Source organism: Mastigoproctus giganteus, chromosome 1 (assembly GCF_048544385.1).
Source record: "Mastigoproctus giganteus isolate SK-2022 chromosome 1, ASM4854438v1, whole genome shotgun sequence".
NCBI lineage: Eukaryota > Metazoa > Arthropoda > Arachnida > Uropygi > Thelyphonidae > Mastigoproctus > Mastigoproctus giganteus.
Genome location: NC_143575.1, coordinates 131,442,908 through 131,461,497, shown reverse-complemented (window position 1 = coordinate 131,461,497; position 18,590 = coordinate 131,442,908). Strand labels below are relative to the sequence as shown.

The window sequence follows — 18,590 nt, the reverse complement described above, 5'->3', positions numbered from 1 at the left end:
AAATGAAGGTCAGCGAAGACCACAATGCAAGCATTATTTTTGATAACAATGAACTATCCACATTGGGATATCAGTATATTTACAGTTACATTCTACCATATGAAAAACTTGGGTACAAATAACATTTATTTAAATTTAAATATAAAAAATATACATTCTCAATTAAAGAACAACAAAAGCCACCCGTCATCTCTTAGTTTAAACCTATGCAGTCAAATCTACCATATATTTCAACATTTAAGCTTAATTCAATTTTTTGCGTTGAGTGCACATATTTGCATATAAGTTGACCCCTTTTTTTACAGTTATATATTGAATTTTGTGTAGGGGTAAGTAAAAAAAGATAAACTGCAGCCATTATCAATTAAGTTCAGGATGGAAGCCTCCTCAAACAATTCATGTTGAGGAAAATGGACCCTAATCTGCCACGCTGGTCCACTGTGGATTGGCAGATGTTATGTTGTTATTTGGTTTTTAGGAGCATTAGCAACTAAGGCCATATTGCTCCGGTGCGGTGGTCATTCGTTGACCTTTCCGCATGCTCCATATTTGGTGGTGACGGGCTCGAACCCCGGTCTAATCAAGAAGCGTGTGCTACGCCCTGCTGCTCCTTCCCACCTGGCTACAGAGGCGCCTATGGATTGGCAGATGGACCGTATTTAGCAGTCAGGGAATTTTAACCCCAGTCTACTTAAAGAGCGCGTACTACTGCACTTCCACTCCTGACCAATCAGCTACAGAAGCCTATGTGTAGGGATACATTATAGTAATATCTGCATAATTACATCCACTGTCTAATTTTTAGTATTAGTAGTGGCAAATGAATCAAGAAAGTGAGCCTAAGGCACACAAGCATGCACGCACACACACCATTTTCAATATCATCTGTCCATCCTCTTAACAGTTTTCTAGTTCTTCCTTGAATTTATCCAACTACACACTTACATAACACCAGATGGAAGTTTATTCCTGCTGAAGGCAAATGTCTACATATCTATCCTGCAATCATACTTCCTCATGTGTGTAGTCTGAGCAAGGATACCACCAGCACTGAACTTACTTAATCCATTCAAAAACTTAAACATGTTTTTGAATATACAGGAATTTTTCCAGCAGGGATAAGGAGGTGATTATTCCATTGTATAAGGCAATGGTCAGGCCACACCTAGAGTACTGTATACAGGTCTGGAGGCCTCATTTCAAGAAGGATGTAGAGCTGCTGGAACGAGTACAGAGAAGGGGAACAAGATTAGTGAATGGAACAAAGGGGTGCTCTTACGAAGAAAGGCTTAAGTTTTGCAAATTACAGTGTCTGGAGACTAGGCACCAGCAAGGTGATCTGATAGAGGTGTATAAAGCCTTGAATGGTTTAAGCATGCTCAATGCTGATGGGATTCTTCCTCTAGCTCAGAAAAATCACCTGAGAGGGCATAAATTATCAGGCAACAACTCGGCGTTCTTGTGGGCCTATATGAGAGCTTGAAGGACAGGGTGGATGCCCTCGAACAAACTAAATTGAGGGGCCCATCAAGCTCTCAGCTGCCCACATCAACGCCAGAGCTTGCACTTGGGCATCGCGTGACACAGAGGCAACCCCCAAGGCAGAATGCGCTGGTCCCGAGCTGGTAGTTGTTGGTGACTCTATTGTCAGGGAAACGGGGAACATGCTTTGTAAAAAAGATAGGTGGAACAGGACCAGGGTATGTCTGCCAGGGGCAAAGGTTGATGACGTTGCAGAGCGAATATCATCTTTTAAGGGCACAAAAGGTGATATAGTTGTACACGTTGGCACTAATAATATTAAGAGTAGGAGACCGGCAGAATTACTTAACAAGTACAGGTCACTGTTGAACAAAAGCCGAGAATTAGGGTTGAATTTGAAAGTGTCTGCAATTCTGCCCAGACACGATAGGAGGGAGTATATGATGAGAGCCTTGTTGATCAATTCAGCCCTGGAAAGATTGTGCAAGGCTCAAGGGGTAGAATTTTTTTCAGCCTGGACTGTACTTGTTAACAGGAGAGATTGCTTCTACAGGGATGGGATACACTTAAATAGAAAGGGTGCAAGAATATTTGCTGATGCTATCGAGGCAGTGTTAGGTGGGTCGGAAAACTGCTAGCTTGGGGGGAGACAAAGACCAATAGATTGACAGTAGCCACTGGCAGAGGTGAAAGAGATTCTTGCACTGCTTCTATTAGAATGAGCAGAAGCCTGAAAAACAAGATGCATGGTATTTCAGAGACTGCTGGGAGCCATTGCGGTACAAGTAAACACATGGGTTGTGTTAGGGTAGCTAAGAATAGAAACAGGTGCAGGTATACTTGCGTGTACACCAATGCTAGGAGTTTAGTAAATAAATTTGATGAATTTGAGGTATTGCTCAAAACATCAAAGGCAGATATTGTTGGGATATCAGAGACGTGGTGTCATACAGATATAAGGGATGCAGAATTGCAATTTGGGGAGTACAACATCTACAGAAAGGATAGACAGGATAGGAAGGGGGGAGGGGTTATGCTATTAGTTAAGAAACACATAAAAACCAAGGAAGTGAAGCCAGTCGACATCGCTGGACAGTACAGTGTTGAGTCAGTTTGGTGTGACATAAGCATTGGGAGATCAAAATTGAGAGTAGGAGTGTGCTATAGGCCTAATGACTCTGATGAGTATAATAAGGAACTGTACAGGGAAATAGAGTGGGCCAGTAAATCAGAGAGTCTTATAATGGGAGATTTTAATTTCCCAGATATTGACTCGAATTTGGGGGCTGGTCACTCACACACTAGCAGGGCTTTTGTGGATTTATTGGATGATTGTTTTCTACATCAGCATGTTTGGGAGGCAACTAGAGGGAGTAATACTCTTGATTTGATTATCAGCAGTGATTCTTCATGCATTAAGAATCTGCAGATAAATGAACCACTAGGTGGCAGTGATCACAGTGTGCTGAAGTGGGATTTACTCAAAGAGGTAACTACCATTAGGGGTAAAGGGAAGGGTTATTGCTTCCGTAAAGGCGACTACGATGGACTGAGACAGTATTTAAATTCTATACAGTGGGACCAACTGATGATGTTACCAACAGCAAATTCAAAATGGGAAGCATTCAAAGAACTTATCTTGGAAGCTACTAGGCTTTACATACCAACTAAGAAATACTGTTCAAGGTTTAGGCCAAAATGGATGTCAGATGAACTAATGAGGCATATGGCAGAGAAGAAAAATGCATGGGATACTTACAAATTAGCACATGACACAGAAGCCTATAATAGATACAAGTTGATATGCAACCAAGTTACAAAGGAGGTTAGGTAGGCGAAGGCAGATTACGAGAAATCCTTGGCAAGGGATGCAAAGAAAAACAGCAAAGAGTTCTTTACTTATGTAAACTCTAGAAGGAAGGGGATGAATCAGATTGGTCCACTTGATATTGATGGGTCAACTGTTGATGGGCTCAGGTAGCTAACAAACTAAATGAATATTTTGCATCGACATTCACACATGAGGAGTTATTCAGCAAGGGGAATGCCAGAGGTGTATTCAACTCTAGCAGTAAGCTACAGAATCTTGAAATAACTGGGAGTAAAGTGGAGGAGAAACTGTTGAAGATAAACACAAGAAAGGCACCCGGGGTGGATGGGATCTATCCAGTTATATTAAAGGAGGCAGCAAAGGAAGTAAGCAAACCCTTAGCCATAATTATGAGAGCTTCCTTGGACCCAGGGGAGGTACCCATAGACTGGAAATGTGCAAATGTGACCCCAATTCACAAAGGAGGATCAAAGTCTGACACAAGTAATTATAGACCTGTGAGCTTAACTTCTGTTCCAGGAAAATTAATGGAGGCACTGGTTAAAGAAGCACTGCAGGATCATTTAGACAAGACTTCAGTTATAGCTCAGACACAGCATGGTTTTGTTAAGGGGAAGTCTTGCCTGACCAACTTGATTGGATACTATGATGCAGTCACAAAAGAACTGGATGCAGGGAATAACTTTGATATTATATACTTGGATCTTAGAAAGGCTTTTGATACTGTTGCACATGGAAGACTGCTACACAAATTTGAGCAGTGTGACATTGGAGGCAAATTGCTGCTATGGATAAAGGGGTGGTTGAGATGGAGAAGACAGAGAGTGGTAATCAATGGACACTGCTCATCGTGGACTAATGTTATTAGTGGAGTCCCTCAGGGCTCAGTGTTGGGTCCATTATTGTTTTCTGTATTTATAAATGATATTGATGATGGTATATCAAGTTTAATGTCCAAGTTTGCAGACGATACAAAGGTTGGCAGGGTTGTTAAGGACACTACTGACACTATCCTGCTGCAACAGGATCTGGAAAGGTTGAGCAGATGGGCTGAGATGTGGCAAATGAAGTTTAACATTGACAAATGTAAAGTACTACACATGGGAAACAGCAACCCCAGAGCAAGGTATCAACTCTGTGGTACTACACTGACAGTGGTAGAGAATGAAAGGGACTTGGGGGTGGTTGTGCAGGCAGATATGAAGTTCTCTGAGCAGTGCAGACGGGCTGCAAGAGTAGCTCATGGTGTCTTGTCAATGATATACAGGAATTTTTCCAGAAGGGATAAGGAGGTGATTATTCCCTTGTATAAGGCAATGGTCAGGCCAGACCTTGAGTACTGTATACAGGTCTGGAGGCCTCATTTCAAGAAGGATGTAGAGCTGCTGTAACGAATACAGAGAAGGGCAACAAGATTAGTGAATGGAACAAAGGGGTGCTCTTACGAAGAAAGGCTTAAGTTTTGCAAATTACAGTGTCTGGAGACTAGGCACCAGCGAGGTGATTTGATAGAGGTGTATAAAGCCTTGAATGGTTTAAGCATGCTCAATGCTGATGGGATTCTTCCTCTAGCTCAGAAAAATCACCTGAGAGGGCATAAATTCAAATTGAGGAAAGACAGATGTAGGATAGACGTGCGGAAATTTGCCTTTAGCCAGCGGGTGGTTGGTTGGTGGAACAGACTTCCATCCCTTGTGGTGGAGGTTGATAGCCTAAATAAGTTTAAGGCTCAGCTGGACAGGTATTTTGAATGAACAGAGGGGTGAAGTGGAAGTGGGTTTTTTTTTTTTTTTTTTGGCTGATGCTGCATAAGCTTGCTTTCTTGCATCAAATGCCTCTACTAATGCTAATGTCAATCAGATCCCCTCACAAGTTCCTAATCTCCAGATGCTACAATTTGCAGAAGTGAAGCCTTTCCTGGTAAGAGCACCCTTCTGTTCTCCCCTACTCACTAATTTAATTGCTCTTCTCTATACCCGTTCCAACAGATCCACATTCTTCCTAAACTGAGGCTTCCAGACCTGTATGCAGTACTGAAGATGTGGCCTTACCATTGCCTTGTACAATGGGATGGATAATCACTTCCTTATCCCTGCTGGCAAAATACCTGTATATCACTGGCTAAACCCCATGAGCTATCCTAGCAGCCCATCTGCACAACAACCCTGAGATCTTTTTCATTTTCTGCAGTGCAGTACCATACAGTTGGTATGTTCTTCTAGGATTCAGTTATTATTCAGTTTTATTTAATTCAGTTATTTCTGATCTTTATTTTAAAAGTATACATTGTGTCATCTTATTATACTGCAGCAAACTGAAAAATGCAGTAAGTATAAACGGTATCTGTTTATGTAAGTCATAAAACTTAGAGGCACATAGGTGATGACATGACATTGCTCTTTTATTGATGCTATACATGAGAGGATCTGATTATGCAAATGCATCATTTCCTGTTGCCTGTTTAATACTGTATTGCAAATTAGTTTCTCTGTACTGGGAGGGCATTTGTTATAAGAAACTGACTATCCCAAAAGTTTATTTTTTGCCCTGCTCAATCAGCTTCAACTTCTCGAATATCCACTACCAATTCCTTAAATGCCGATCTCCAGTGGGGCAAAGACAACTTAGTAGATTTCAATCCTTCTAAAACTCAGTCTTGTCTTATATCTTGCAAAAAGGATTATTCTGCTCCTATGCTTATCTTTGGTGACACTCCAATTTCTAGGCAAAATGATATATCTCTTTTGGGGATTACCCTGACTTCTAATCTCACTTGGCACAAGCACATTACAAATATTGCTTCCTCTGCATCTAAAAAACTTGGTTTTCTCTTTCGCTCTTGGCGTTACTTTTCTTCCAAACAGCTGTTCACTCTGTACAAATCACAAATCCACCCTACCGTGGAATACTGTTCCCACATCTGGTGCAGTGCCCCCAAAAACCTCTCTCAGGCTTCTAGATTCCATTCAGAAGAGGGCAGTTAGGTTAATTAATGACTCATCTCTAACAGAGTCTCTCCACTAGCTGTCTCATAGACATACTGTTTCTGCTGCATGCCTTTTCTACAGATACTTCCAATTTTTCTGAATTGGCTTCTATAATTCCTGCTCTTTCCCCCTATCAAAACAGTCTGAACACGTGACACCACCAGTGAACATCCATTTACTGTCCAACTTCAAACTCACAGAACCAACTTTTTATCTTTCTCGTTTATTCATTCAACTGCTGTTTTCTGGAAGAACCTTCCTTCATATACGTATTTCATGAAAAACGTATTCTACAGAAGTTCAAGTCCAATGTCAACAGATATCTTCTCAACCTCCAATCCAAGCACAGTACTAAGTACTATAGGTTTTAATACTTCTCATGTTTAGGATTTTCATAAAAAAAGAGTCAAAAGTAAAATTTTTGAGAATTCAAAGTAAACCCAAAAACATAACTCCTGATGTATTCTCTAAATTATTTCATTTGATGCCGAAGATGAACAAATTCTTGGGTTTTAACACAAGAATTTGTTCATCTTCTCTTGCTCATAAGCAGCAATCTATCATTTGTATATGAAAAAAAAAATCTATATAATAAAAGAATAATTGTATTAAGAAGCTACGTAATCGTGGAAGGTGGAGTGTGACAGTATGAAAAGGAAGATAACACTGATTATGGATCAGGGACACTGCATTAGCAAAACATACCCTACAACGATAATGTGTATATACAGCAGGCCCTTGTTACAAAGCGGTTCACTTTATGCTGATTCGCTATAATGCTGTTCTTATATTATAACCCATATCTGACTATAACACTGTCACAAATCACTATAACGCTCTTTTACAGATTGCATTTTTAGCATATTTAACGAAATCGTTTCATTTGATGGAGTCGAAAGCTTGAAAATGAAGAGCAAAACAGCGTTAAAACGTTTCCCACGCTGACTTGAGAAATTTTCCCATGCTCAGTGAAATTTTCTCACACGCTAATTTAATTGCAATACAGCAACTTGGTACGTAGTTCCAAGATCAACATTTTAAAAAATGATCAAGTATGTTGCTTGTAATATTTGCATTATATGCATTTATCCGAAGTCTAGTCATCACTCAGTACAGTATTAGACATTGTGCGTAACGATCGGTTTACTTGAACATTGAATCATAATTAATGCAACCAATGCAGTTACATTTTCAAAGAGTTAATAATGGCAGATAAGAATGAAAAAGCACCAATGTCTGGACGCAGTACAAAGACTACAAATGTTAAGAAAAAGACTGAATTTGAAAATTAAATTAGACGTTTTGAAGCAAATCAATTTGCTTAGTGCGGATTCACTTAGTGCTCTATTTTTCTGGAACAAATTATCAGCGTTAAGCGGGGGCCACCTGTATATATAAAAAATGTACTGTATGTAGAAAGTGTGAAAAAAAAAAATTTCTATATAAACTTATTGAATCTACGGTATACACAAGAAGTGAACTCGAGTAAATGGATAAGGAATGTAGCAATATATGGTATGAAAAAGAAAGAGACAGGAAATTAAAAATAAAAATAACAAATGAAAAGGGAACCAAAATAAGATTACGTTGCTGACACTGAAATTGTGATAAACACTGCAATGTACTCTTATTTTGGTCACCTTTTCATTTCTTATTTTTATTTTTAATTTCCTGTCTCTTTCTTTTTCATACCATATATCGCTACATTCCTTATCCATTTACTCGAGTTCACTTCTGGTGTATACCGTAGATTCAATAAGTTTATATAAAAATCTTCTTCTTCACACTTTCTACATACAATATATTTTTATATATATATAAAACCGTACAAATAAATTAGAATGAGTTAAAAATAAAAAAATAAAATAATGCCAACAGTATGGCTAGACAAGAGCGAAAATAGTTGAAATTAAACTTAGGAATCAAACCAAACAGGGAGGGAAGAGAGGGGTAACAAGAGTAAAAATATTGCAGCAGAGAATCTCTAAGATAATTTAGGACATCTAATTATAAGAATAATAAATAATAATTCATTAAATTTTGAAAGACAATTAAAATAGAAATTTAACGGCACTCCCTCTGACAGGCACCAGGTCCAAATTTATGTGAAATATCACCAACAGAGATCTAGACCACTACAGTAAAATAAAACAAAATTAACCAAAAATAGACCGACCATTATGCTCCATCTCAACAGAGGACCACAAGGCCAATAATGGTCAGGGAATCGCTACATTTCGATTGCTAGCTAAATCGCCGCAAAGGTGAGGCAATCAAAAGATAAGTCCGCCACCCAATCCCAAGATCAAACCACCAATGCAGAGGACTTGAACAACGGTGGTCCTGATGCAGCGAAAATTAAAAATAGAACAGATACGAGCACTCCAGTGCAAAGCCACACTACTGACACAAGTAATCTTAACCAGTTTATATAAATGAAAAAACTGGTTAAGATTACTTTTGTCAGTAGTGTGGCTTTGCACTGGAGTGCTCGTATCTGTTCTATTTTTAATTTTCGCTGCATCAGGACCACCGCTGTTCAAGTCCTCTGCATTGGTGGTTCGATCTTGGGATTTGGGTGGCGGACTTATCTTTCGATCGACTCACCTTTGCGGCGATTTGGCTAGTGATAAAAATGCAGCAATTCCCTGACCATTATTGGTCTTGTGGTCCTCTGTTGAGATGGGGTGTAATGGTCAGTCTATTTTTGGTTAATTTTGTTTTATTTTACTGTAGTGGTCTAGATCTCTGTTGGTGATATTTCACATAAATTTGGACCTGGTGCCCCTCAGAGGGGGTGCCGTTAAATTTCTATTTTAATTGGCTTTCAAAATTTAATGAATTATTATTTATTATTCTTATAATTAGATGTCCTAAATTATCTTAGAGATTCTCTGCTGCAATATTTTTACTCTTGTTACCCCTCTCTTCCCTCCCTGTTTGATTTGATTCCTAAGTTTAATTTCAACTATTTTCGCTCTTGTCTAGCCATACTGCTGGCATTATTTTATTATTTTTTTTTAACTCATTCTAATTTATTTGTATGGTTACATTTCAAGCATCATGTAGAGGAATATGCTTTTTGCTGCCTCTGATGTTTGCTGTACCTTTTTATTTTATTTTTATCATGAAAGATTCAGTTTCCAACTATTTTAAACGTTATTCAAATATATGTATAAGTTATATATATATATATATAAAATATATTGAATGTAGAAAGTGATATATTGTATATAAATATACTGATATTAATTCAAGCTTAGTATTTTATACCTCACATGTAAGTTCAAAGATCATTTTATATGCTGGAATATATGGCATGTAAAATTAATATTATATCATTCATCGCTTTAGCCTGCATATTGATTGGTGATTGAAACTTTTACTATACAGTAACACACATGGTAAATATAAATTCTTAATGACTTTAAGAATCAACATAACAAGCACTACACTGGAAACACACAAAATTATGCACTCACATTTAAAAAAATGATGAGTTCTTACTATCAAAACGATTGATTGGAGTTATAATTCGATCATATACAAATGGTTACTAGGAAATATCATCAGATCTCAAAGCAACAGTGTGATTGAAGCTGCTAGATGTAGCAATGCTATTTTGTCTGTCCAACAAGGAGGTTACAACAGGTCTTAAGCGGTCTGTAGCTAAGGGCAAAGTTAAAGAAAGAGACTACAGAAAACTATTTATACACTATGGGCTTGGCACACCCAGGGTCCTGAGCTGGATATCATCGTTCTTCTCTTTCTTGGTGATTCCCTTCTTCTTTTGACTCTCTCTCTCTCTCTCAGGGTAACTCGGGAACTTTTTTTTTTTTCCTGGTGTAGCATAAGCCTCAGGCTTCCTTGCACCATATGGCTATTAATAATAATAATTATCAGAATCCTATTGGCAAACTTGAAGTGTTGATCAACCCGAATCACTATGTTTCAGTTGGTTTATCATCTTACTTGCACATGTCACACAATCACTCATTACTCATTTGAATACTTTTATTTGCTATTACGATATACAATGTTTGTTTGTTGTTTGGTTTTTAGGAGCATTGGCAACTAAGGCCATATTGCTCCGGGGATATGCGGTGGTCATTCCCTGACCTTTCCGCATCCTCCGTATTTGATGGTCACAGGCTCGAACCCCGGTCTAATCAAGAAGCGTGTGCTACGCACTGCAGCTCCTGCCCACCTGGCTATGGAGTTGCCACGATATACAATGTTAATTTTATGCAGTCCACCTGTGAACTGCATATATTAGTGAAATAAACCATGTTTGGTTTGCTGTGGAGGCTTTAGTTCATTTATTCAATCGGCTGTTCAAACATTCCTGCTTAGTAGTTATATCTGAACACTGTCAAATGTATCACTCAAATGGCATTACTGATACCTAGCTTTTAACTTTGCATTCAGCAGAAATTTGGAATTTGGGTAGTGGGAACTCGCATGATATTATATTTGGTACTTCACTTATAATTAGTGAAGTACCAGATTACATACAGAAACAAATGTTAAAATGCTAAGTATCCTCTTATGATATCAGTAAAAAAGTAGACATCACTTTGTCATTGCCTAAACTGAGCTATTCACAAGTTTGTAAAATTTATTAAGAAGTAGTAGGATAAATTTGTAAAGTAGCCTGTTTTAGATTCATTCTATATGAATGAGCTGACATTATGCTGCGGAGCAAGTGCTTGTGTTCTTCTTTTATTGTATTTTCATTTATTATTGTTTGCATTTTGTTATCACAGGTATCCAAACATTGTGCACTGAATGTATAATGGGAAATCTTGTCAATACACAACTGACTAATCGCACATATTCTCCATTTACTGAGTGAATAGCAGGAAACTGCCAGCAGTGAGAAAGAAGTTTTCTGTGGTTTTCATAATTTATTTCTTTATCTTCACCAAAAATTTGTCACTTCTAATCGTGATTACTTTGCCATTGATAAAAATTAGGCACTTAAATTTGCTATTACTGTTGAGTACAATGGGCTGCAAAAATTTGAGATGAAACATGGCCATAGCATGTGCAGAAACAAAGCCAGATGTGATAGCAAGAACACTACACTTTCACACGTAAAATAGCTCTGATAAAAAGGGGGGTTAATGTACTGTATAGAAATTTTTGAAAAATAACCATGCACACAAAAACAAATGTTAGAATGTTAGGTATCCTCTTATGCTGTTGGCAAAAAGTAGACACATCACTTTCTCATTGCTGAAATGGACTGCTCACAATTCTGTAAAAGGACAGAAATTCTGTACAATCCAGAAAAGTTTTAATAATAAATGACATGAAGCTTTCAGGGTTAAATCGACCCCTTCATCAGAAAATTCTAATGAGATAAAGATGTTAGAGAAAAATTTAACAGATACAGAGTTGTGTGCGCAGTGATGCATGCATGGACACGTGATTAAACATTCAACTACTAGACTGTTGCCCATTGTTGTTGCATGGACGTGTGTGGATTTGCTGCCAGTGTTTATCCAGTTTCAAGATAGTTGCCCCCAAGATAGGGTGTAGCCTCGTGCTCTTGCAGCGATTCATAGTTCTTGAATTGCACGAAATGTTAAGTGACTCTAGCCAGAGGTGGTGGCGGAAGTGTCAGGATTGGTCAATCACTTCATAATTGGGCTTGGGGTTAAGGTCATGGTGGGTGGTCCAGAAATGTTCCGTGATTGCGGATTGCTCAGTCTCACCAAGGTGAATTGACCTACCTGTCGTGCTCTGCAAGACCCCCTTGCAGAGCACAACCACCTTCAAGACTGCTTTGCAGAGCATGACGGGTCAATTCACCTTGGTGAGACTGACCAATCCACAATCACGGAACACTTCTGGATGACCCGCCATGCTCTGCAAGACCGCCTTCAAGACTGCATTGCAGAGCATGGCTGATCAATTCACCTTGGTGAGACTGACCAATCCGCAATCACGGAACACTTCTGGACGACACACCATAATAAATTAATAAACCTTAACCCCAAGCATGATTATGAAGTGATTGACCCATCCCGACACTTTTGCCACATGCTCTGGCTAGAGTCGCTTAACATTTCGTGCAATTCAAGAACTATGAATCACTGCAAGTGCATGAGGCTACACCCTATCTTGGAGGCAACTATCTTGAAACTGGATAAACGGTGGAAGCAAATTCACACATGTCTGTGCAACAACAATGGGTAGCAATCTAATAGTTGAGTGTTTAATCACGTGTCTATGCCCGCATCACTGCACGCACAACTCTGTATCTGTTAAATTAACATCTTTATCTCATTAGAATTTGCTGATGAAGGTGTCCATTTAACCCTGAAAGCTTCATGTCATTTATTATTAAAACTTTTCTGGATTATACAAAATTCGTCTATCCTTAAACTATGGAATCCAGAATGACAGGCCCATTTATTTTTATTTTCAATTCTGTAAAATTTACAAGATGTAGTAGGTCAAATTCAATATTTATTAATGATACTGATGATGGCATATCAGGCATAATGTCCAAGTTTGCAGATGACACAAAGGTTGTCAGAGTGGTTAATGACAGTAATGCTGCAACAAAATTTAGGAAAATTAGGCAGATTGGCTGAGAAATGGCAATTGAAGTTTAACAATGACAAATGTAAGGTACTGCATATAGGTAGCAATAATCCCAGATTAACATACCAAATGTGATTTAATTTTCATTTTGCACTACCCTCAGTGGTTTTGCACTACACTCAGGGTAGTGGAAAATGAAAGGACCTGGGGGGTAACTGTGCAGTCTGACATGATGTTCTCTGAGTGGTGCAGACTGGCTGCTAGGAAAGCTCATGGCTTTCTCAATGATATACAGGAATTTTTCTAACAGGGATTAAGAGGAGATTGTCCCATTGTATAAGGTAATGATCATGCAACATTTTGAGGCACCTATGAGGTGATATGATTGAAGTGTTTAAGGCACTGAATGGCTTCAGCAAATTCAATGCTAATTGGATTCTTCGTGAATTGCACATGAGGGGCATAAATTCAAATTGAGGACAGATGGTTGCAGAATAGATGTGCAGAAGTTTGCCTTCAGCCAACAGATGGTTGATTGTTGGAACAAACTTCCATCTGTTGTTGTGGAAATGGATAGTTTAACTAAATTTAGGGAAGAAATGGACAAACTATTGGAGGAGATGGATAGGTGAAATGGGATTTTTTTTTTTAGCTGATGCCATATAAGCTTGCTTTCTTGCATCATTTGCTGCTATTAATACTAATACTAAATTTTCAGTGGCCAGTTTTAGATTCATTTTGTATGAAAGAGTTGACATTATGCTGCTGACTGAACATTCATGTTCTTCATTTACCATTGTTTGTATTTTGCTGTTGTTGCAGGTATCAGAATACTACTGAGAAAGCATATAACAGGAAACCTTGTCACTAGATGACTGACTGATTGCACATATTCTCCTTTTACTGAGCAAACAGTGGGATGCTATTTTTTACAGCCACAGAGGAGGAAACCTTACTTTTATGCCTTTGGCAAAATTTTTTTGACACATCAGTTTCCCATTACCATCAAGCAGAGTGGGCTGAAGAAATATGTCATGAAACATGGCCATCAAAGGGAAAGCCAACTCCAACAGTAAGAATGAAGCATGCATTACTTTCACATGTACAACAGCTCTGTTGGAAAATGAAAAAGAAAGAAAGGAAAAAGAAAAAAAAATAAAAAGAAAAAAAAAATAAAAAGAAAAAAAAGTGAACTTGATGGTATTCAGAAGCCAATGTAACCAACTAATAAATGGGAATGTTTAAACAGCTGATTAAAGAAATAAAAATAAGCCCCAACCGAAAACCAAACACAGTTCACAGGTAGACAGCATAAAATTAACACTGTATCATAATAGCAAATAAGAATATACTTGAACAAGTGATTGAGTGACATGTGCAAGTAACAGACAATAAACTGATTAGTGCATTAGCATAATAGACTATAAGCTGAATGCAAATTAAAAGCTAGGTATCTTCAATGCCATTTGGATAACTTTGATGGTGTATGGCGACCAATGTAACTAACTACTGAGTAGCAATGTTCAAAATGGCGATGTAACTAATTGCTGAGTGGGAATGTTTGAATGGCAGATTGAAGAAACCCGTAATAGCCAACCAAAAGTGATTTGTTTTGGTAATATGTGCAGTTCACAGATGGGCTGCATAAAATTAAAACTGTATACTGTAATAGTTTGTTTGTTTGTGTCGGGATTTATTGGGCGCATCAGCAACTATGACCGTAGTGCGCCAAGTGTAGTAGTGAATAAGAGTATGCAAATGAGTGATATGTGCCTGTAAGAGATGGTAAACTGATTGGTGCGTGAGAGTAACAGACTATAACAGCACAGCATAGGTTTAATCAGCAACAATTCAGACCAATCAGCACTTAATGGAAAGTAGTTTTTCAATGTCTCTTCCTTTACCTTCACCCATGGCAGTAATGAAGATAAACTAGCTCAACTTTCTCATGTAAAACAACTCTAAGTGAAATAAAAAGCAACTTACTGCTCATTCTGCATAGAGGAACAACAGTTATCCTTGTATGTCACTGATAAAAATGTGACACTTTGGTTTGCTGTTGGAAAAAAGGAAATACTCTACTGTGTTGAGCACAGCAGAGTTTTGCCAGGAAAAATGGCTGCAACATACGTGGAAGGAAAGCCAGCTTCAATAGCAAGAATGAAAGGTGTCTGACTTTCACAAGAAAAACAGCTCCAATCCAAAAATAAAAAAGTCGCATACTATTTTTAATTTTTTTTCATAGTGACACAACATTGAAAAACAAATGAAAGATAGGTATACTCTTATGTCATGGACAAAAAAACACAAAATGTCACTCTGCCATTTCTGATGTATGCTGCCAAATAAAGAATTCTGGGAAACACATTAGTAACACATGTGGAGGGAAAATCAGCTCCAATTCAAAATTAAAAAGTCACATACTGTTTGTAAATCATTTAACAATGACCCCACATACAGAAAGAAGTGTTAAAATCTATGTATCCTCTTATGCCATTAATAAAAAGTTTCACATGTACATCATTCTTGCTATTGAAGCTGGCTTTCCCTCCACATATGTTACAGCCATCTTTCCTGGCAAAACTCCACTGTGCTCAACACAGTGGAGTTATCCCTTTTTCAACAGCAAACCAGTGTCGCATTTTTATCAGATAAACTCACATCATTTGCCACTGTTAATACTAAATTTTCAAAGTGGCCAGTTTCAGATTCATTCTGTATGAACTGCATATATTACTGAAACAAACCACATTTGGTTGGCTATTATGGGTTTTTTCAATCTGCTGTTCAAAACTTTAGCACTCAGCAGTTAGTTACATTGCCCTTTTGAACATTCCTACTCAGTAGTTAGTTACATCACGTTTTATTTACCTTTGGTAAATAAAAATAAACATCATTTATGGAATGAGCATACCAACCTATAAAATTATACGAAAAATGATAGTTTGTCAGTCAACTATGATTTGATCAATAGGTGGGCATTACAATACTGGCAACTCTTCCAATGAGCTAGTAATGGGAAATTAATTTGCTGACACATTTAGCAACATCATTTATTTGGATTTTACCATGATTTCTATAAAACCGTATTCCTGTAAAGATAACTTACATTATTTATTTAACTACTAACTCCATTATTTTCCCTTGTACAGATGTCAAACTTACAGGCCTGTAAATTCTTTCATCATTTGGGAACAGCAGACATCCCTCAGTTAAAAGCTTCTCTCATAATTATCACTAAAGGGTTGCTTGCCTCTTTTGCTGTTTATTTCAATATAACTGGAGAGATTGCATCAACAGGTGCCTTCTCCTTTCTCCCCTATTCTATACCCAACTTTATCCCCTCTCTTACCCCCCACAGTGTTTCTTGAGGGGAGAAGTCTTTCATTACCTTTCCGCTTTCGTGTAATCCTTCCCCCCCACAACACACAATCTTCCCCTTTTCTTCTTTACTCATCATCATTACTTGCCTTCCAATACCCTATGGTGGTGAAAGGAAGTCCAGAGAGTTTATAGTAAAAGAGATTGCCTGCCTCCTTATGGCAGGGACAGGATCTAGGATGTCAACTTTCAAGTATTCACAGCAAAAAATGATCTTACAATTGAAAAACAACCTTGAAAGTCACCACATAAAGTTTTGAGTTTAGTGCAAGTATTCTGGTTTTTTCCTAAGAGTTTTACAGGGCACTAACAATTCTGGCCATAGTGCACCATACATTTATGGTGACTATTTAAAATAAAGGTGCTTTGAGTAAAAGGACAGAATTATGTTCAATATTCTGTTTGTTGGCATATTTATTCACTGATTTTTCAGAAATGTTAATATGAATAACATCTTGTAAGTCAGGTATTTGCTACAGTACTGCAGGAAAAGTCAGTTGAAAAAAATTACTTTTTTTTTTTGATAATTTAGGTTATCTGTTTTAGTGTTATTATTATTATTATTATTGCTTGTAGCTTGGCAATGGAAATGCTGTATTAAATCAGTAGCTACCAAGCTAGAACTCATTTGTGGAAATACAGCTGCTTTCTCTACATGTGCTTAACACTTTGATCTGGAGCCTCTGTAGCCAGGTGAGCAGGAGCAGCAGTACGTAGCACATGCTTCTTGATTAGACCAGGGTTCGAGCCCATGTTCACCAAATACGGAGGATGCGGAAAGGTCAGGGAATGACCACCGCATATCCCTGGAGCAATATGGCCTTAGTTGCTAATGCTCCTAAAAACTAAAACAACAACAACACTTTGATCCAGCCATATATGCCACACTGTAATCAGAATATTGGGAGGTAGCACATTCTTATTCCAGTTTAAGGTTCTTACTTCATCAGTCTCACACTCCAGCATATGGAGGAACTGTGGAGTATTTGTTGCTTTGTTTAGTAAGGAGTCATTTGAGTGGCCTTAAGAAATGGTTGAAGGAAGGCTTGTTTTAGTATAACATCTTCCACCAAAGAGCAAAAATAACTTGGGTGCTCAGGCATTGAGCTGATTTTGTAGGCATATTGTAGTACCAGTTGCTGGCAGTTCATATGCTTAACCATACAAAATGTAAACTGGGAAGGTGCAAAGAATGAGTCCTAAAAAGCAGATGTTATTTTGGACTGGGATGTCCAGTTAGTTGTGGAGTTGGGTCTAGGTAGAGATTACATTCATTTGTGACAGAAATGGATGTACAGTAGAGCGTCAGTTATCCGGAATAATTGCTGTCAGACCTCTTATGGATAGCCAAATTTTCTGGATAATCAAACCATAAAATTTTCCAGATAATTTTTTCGGTAAGATTAAATAAATTTAATCTAATTACTTAATTAAATACTTTAATTAAATAAGATTAATTAAATAATAAAAATTGTAAACTAATCTCGGAAAACAGAAACATCCATTCAGGCATTTTTATACAAAACAGGAAAATTAGAAAGATTTTTAAATGCTTTCAGTTTTTTCGACTTATCGATAACGAGCATGAACAATCTGTGTGTTCCAGTGGCATTTGCACACATAGCAATTGTAACTTGCTCTTCTCTCATCTTAAAACTTAATACAGGCATTTCTCTTTTAGTGGCTAGGGTTTTTCTTGGTAATGCTTTCCATAATAAGCCCGTCTTATTAACATTATAAACGTTTTCTTTCTTGTAATTTGCTTAAATGAAGCGAACTTACTTTTAAAGGACACTGCTGCTGATTCGTCTGAAGAAAGTTTCTCGCCTTGATACGAATATCTAGTTCACGTATACCGTGTCTCAGTTTAAAGATTTTCAGCCAACCTGTGCTTGCCTTAAAATCTTCATTACTTATTAATTTTCGATTAAAATCCAATGCTTTGTCACACAACATCGGGCTAGATACCGGTTCATCTAAACTTCGCTTCTGAAGAAACCACAAAAAAAGTGCACTCTCTAAAGTGGCATTTTTAGGTTTCGACATAGTCTTTTTCTCTGCTAGCTCCTCCTTCACTATCCATAATCACCACAAATTCTGTTATAGCACTGGGATTTTTCTTGATGTTGTAAACTGTTGAAGTTCCCACACTAAACTCTTTGGAGAGCTTTCCTAAATTTTCAACATTTATAATTCTATTAATACATAGTTTATGTTTTTTGTTGCAATCTTAAAACTGTGTGTTTTCTTTTCGTTCACATTTTACCGTAAAAAATTGAGAAAAATAATAAACTGAAGTTTCGGGCCAATATTATTCTTACTGAATCTGGAGCTAAACTAATCTGAAATTCACT

The 18,590-nt window shown here is 37.7% G+C and overlaps 1 protein-coding gene across 1 annotated transcript in view; it reads right to left on the bottom strand.

Annotated features, from left to right (window-relative positions):
* The window catches only part of LOC150091141 (FERM, ARHGEF and pleckstrin domain-containing protein 1-like), a 331,643-nt gene that overhangs the window by 89,087 nt on the left and 223,966 nt on the right, over positions 1-18,590 (bottom strand). The window lies entirely within an intron of this gene.